Below are 4,389 nucleotides of genomic sequence, written 5' to 3'. Positions count from 1 at the left end.
ATAAAAGTCAAATCCCCTGGGGTCATTCCCACCTTCTTACTGTTTAAGAACTTGTAAACGGTTGAGATCCCCACCCCTAAACCATATATATTCTTGTATGGGACAATAAAACTAATCAAATGAAATATAGGGGAAGTCCATTTGGGTAACCCCTACCCCCCTTTTTTTTGATAACTTGTAAACGGTCAAGATTCCCACCCAGAAACCATATATATTCTTGTATGGGACAATATATCAAATCAAATGAAATATAGGGGAAGTCCACGGGGGTAAACACTACCCCCTTCTTTTTGAAAACTTGTAAACGGTTGAGATCCCCACCCCTATACCATATATAGTCTTGTATGGGACAATAAAACAAATCAATTGAAATTTAGGGGAAGTCCCCTGGGGTAACCCCCACCCCCCTTTTTTTTTTGAAAACTTGTAAACAGTCAAGATCCTCACCCTGAAACCATATATATTCTTGTATGTTACAATAAAACAAATCAAATGACATAAAAGTCAAATCCCCTGGGGTCATCCCCAGCGTGTCTGTTTGAGAACTTGTAAACGGTCGAAATCCCCACCCCTAAACCATATATATTTTTGTATGGGACAATAAAACAAATCAATTGAAATTTAGGGGAAGTCCCCTGGGGTAACCCCCACCCCCCTTTTTTTTTTGAAAACTTGTAAACAGTCAAGATCCTCACCCTGAAACCATATATATTCTTGTATGTTACAATAAAAGAAATCAAATGACATAAAAGTCAAATCCCCTGGGGTCATCCCCACCTTCTTTCTGTTTTAGAACTTGTAAACGGTTGAGATCCCCACCCCTAAACCATATATATTCTTGTATGGGACAATAAAACTAATCAAATGAAATATAGGGGAAGTCCATTTGGGTAACCCCTACCCCCCTTTTTTTTGATAACTTGTAAACGGTCAAGATTCCCACCCAGAAACCATATATATTCTTGTATGGGACAATATATCAAATCAAATGAAATATAGGGGAAGTCCACGGGGGTAAACACTACCCCCTTCTTTTTGAAAACTTGTAAACGGTTGAGATCCCCACCCCTAAACCATATATAGTCTTGTATGGGACAATAAAATAAAGCAAATTAAATTTAGGGGAAGTCCCCTGGGGTAACCCCTACTCTCCTTTTTTTTGAAAACTTGTAAACGGTCAAGATCCCCACCGTGAAACCACATATATTCTTGTATGTTACAATAAAACAAATGAAATGAAATAAAAGGTGAGTTCCTTGGGGTCATTCCCACCTTCTTCCTGTTTAAGAACTTGTAAATGGTCGAGATCCCCGCCCCTAAACCATATATATCCTTGTATTGGACAAATAAAAAAATCATATGAAATAAAGGGCAGGTCCCCTGGGAAAATTAATCAGTTTGTGTTATATTTGAAAATAAATTAAATATATATAGGGTTCTTTCAAGTGCTGAATCTGAACTTGTTTTTAATTAGATAATAATCTATTTTTATTATGAGATAAAGTTTTTGACATTGATAGATAAGTTGCAGATCTGTATTATTTTTTGACACATGAAAGAAACAATATAAGCAACTATTAATTAAATTTGATTATAATATGGAAATAGATATAATATCATATCTGATTGAGAGAAGTATTTTGCTGGTTTTTAACTGGTTTATGGAAATAAGTTTGAGTTATTTGTTTTGAAAAGTGATGTGTTTAATTGATAGATATAAAATCATATCTAATTTTAGAGATTTATGAGTGGTTAAGTCATATCTAATTTTAGAGAAGTATTTTGATGTTTTGTTACTGGTTCATGGAAATAAATTTGAGTTATTGGCGAAATATCATTGGTAAATTGTTTGAAACTTTTTTGGTAGGCTGTATGTCTGTCTGTCTGTCTTTCTGTCTGTTTGTCCTTCAGTTTGGCAAATCAGTTTGCCACACTTTTATGCCTGTAGTTGAGGGGGCATTAAGTTTTACCCTTGTCTGTCTGTAAGTAAGTATACTGTATGTCCCAAAATTGGTTTTTGTTCTCTACAGGACAATAAAACAAATCAAATGAAATATAGGGGAAGTCCATTGGGGCAACTACCACCCCCCTTCTTTTTAATAACTTGTAAAAGGTCAAGATCCCCACCCTGAAACCATATACCTATGTTCTTGTATGTTACAATAAAACAAATCAAATCCATTTTTAATATCCAGAAGTGGAATTTTAAAATATTTATCTCTTGTTATTATTTTATGACTTATTGTGTCTTATCTCACAATAAAAATTGGAGTGACAGATTTATTTGAAAATTATCTATTTCCTAAGTGGTGATGATTATAAGCTATATTATTAGACATTTTGAAGATTATTACATTATTTATTATTAATTAGATCTGGGTTATATCTTAGCATATGATAATCATTGCAGTGACAGATTTATTTAAAAAATTCTGTTTCCTGATAAGATCTGAAGGACTGTTTATATAAAGTTTGATATTTACTAGTAGGACTGTATAAATGAAGTTTGAAATTAACTGTTCATTATAAGACATTTTGTATATAATAAAGTCTCCCTAAACCATATTTATTCTTACCCCAACCCCCCTTCAATTTGAGAATGTGCTCTTATCTTGTAAACGGTCGAGATCCCCACCCCTAAACCATATATATTCTTGTATGGGACAATAAAAACAAATCAAACGAAATATCGGGGGAGTCCCCGGGACCACCTCCAACCCCCTTCTATTTGATAACTTGTAAACGGTCAAGATCCCCACCCTGAAACCATATATATTCTTGTATGGGACAATAAAACAAATCAAATGAAATATAAGGCGAGTCCCCTGGGGTCACCCCCACCCCATCCTGTTTGAGAACTTGTAAACAGTGGAGATCCCCACCCCTAAACCATATATATTCTTGTATGGGACAATAACACTTATCAAATGAAATATAGGGGAAGTCCAGGGGGTCACCCCCATCCCTCTTCTTTTTGAAAACTTGTAAATGGTCAAGATCCCCATCCCTAAACCATATATATTCTTGTATGGGTCAATAAAACAAATCAAATGAAATTGAGGGGAAGTCCCCTGGGGTAACCCCCACCCCCCTTCTTATTGAAAACTTGTAAATGGTCAAGATCCCCACCCCGAAACCATATATATTCTTGTATGGGACAATAAAACAAATCAAATGAAATAAAAGGCAAGTCCCCTGGGGTCACTCAACCCCCTCCTGTTTGAGAACTTGTAAACAGTCGAGATCCCCACCCCTTATACATATATATTCTTGTATGGGACAATAAAACAAATCAAATGAAATATAGGGAAAGTCCATGGGGGTAACCCCCACCCCCCTTCTTTTTGATAACTTGTCAACGGTCGAGATCCGCACCCCTAAACCATATATATTCTTGAATGGGACAATAAAAAAATTCAAATGAAATTGAGGGAAAGTCCCCTGGGGTAACCCTCACCCCCCTTCTTTTTGAAAACTTGTAAATGGTTAAGATCCCCACCCCGAAACCATATATATTCTTGTATGGGACAATAAAACTAATCAAATGAAATATAAGGTGAGTCCCCTTGGGTCACCCCCACCCCCTCCTGTTTAAGAACTTGTAAACGGTTGAGCTTTTCATTTTTATACACCCTAAATTAAACTTTTGTTTAATTTCATCAAATATTGAATTCTTTGGTTCTTTGATATGCTGATTCTAACAATGTTTGAGTGTTAAATCATATCTAATTTTAGAGAACTTAGTTATCACTGGTTGTTGTTATTATATTATTGATTATAATTTGAAAAATTGCATCATATCTTATTTTAGAGAACTATTTATCCAGTTTGGGTTATTTCCATTTGCACAGAAAATATTATGGATAAAATTAACCTGTGTTTCATTTCAACATAAATTAAATATATATATAGGGTTCTTTCAAATGCTGAATCTAAACTCTATTTAAATATTAGATTTTTAGGCCCAGTTTTCAAGTTAGTCCAAATCAGGGTCCAAAATTAAACTTTGATTGATTCACAAAAATTGAATTTATGTGGTTCCTTGAAATGCTGAATCTTACCATGTAATGAGAGATTTTGGATTGTGAGCTCCTTTATCAAATTGGTCCACATTGTGGTCCAAAGGGTCCTAAATTAAACTTTTGTCTGATTTCATCAAAAATTGAATTCTTGGGGTTCTTTGATATGCTGATTCTAATATGTACTTAGATTTTGGATATTGGACCATAATAGGTATTTAAATGTCCAATTTCAAATATATCAGTTCTTTGACTACATTCATTTTGTGTCATAAACCTATGATGTGTCAAATATTCAATCACAATCCAAATTCGGACCTGTTTTAAGTTTAAATGTAGTGTCCATACTTGCTCAACTGTTCAGGGTTCG

At 34.5% G+C, this 4,389-nt stretch overlaps 1 protein-coding gene and 1 long non-coding RNA gene across 4 annotated transcripts in view; one reads left to right on the top strand and one right to left on the bottom strand.

Moving 5' to 3' along the window:
• LOC127724673 (phosphatidylinositol-binding clathrin assembly protein LAP-like) overlaps positions 1-4,389 on the top strand; it is a 488,025-nt gene that overhangs the window by 156,522 nt on the left and 327,114 nt on the right. The gene's annotated exons all lie outside the window — the stretch shown is intronic.
• LOC127724764 (uncharacterized) overlaps positions 1-4,389 on the bottom strand; it is a 567,962-nt gene that overhangs the window by 331,719 nt on the left and 231,854 nt on the right. The window lies entirely within an intron of this gene.

This window comes from Mytilus californianus, unplaced genomic scaffold, assembly GCF_021869535.1.
Source record: "Mytilus californianus isolate M0D057914Y unplaced genomic scaffold, xbMytCali1.0.p SCAF_14, whole genome shotgun sequence".
Lineage (NCBI taxonomy): Eukaryota > Metazoa > Mollusca > Bivalvia > Mytilida > Mytilidae > Mytilus > Mytilus californianus.
The sequence above is the reverse complement of the archived record's forward strand: the minus strand, read 5'-3'. Positions and strand labels throughout refer to the sequence as shown.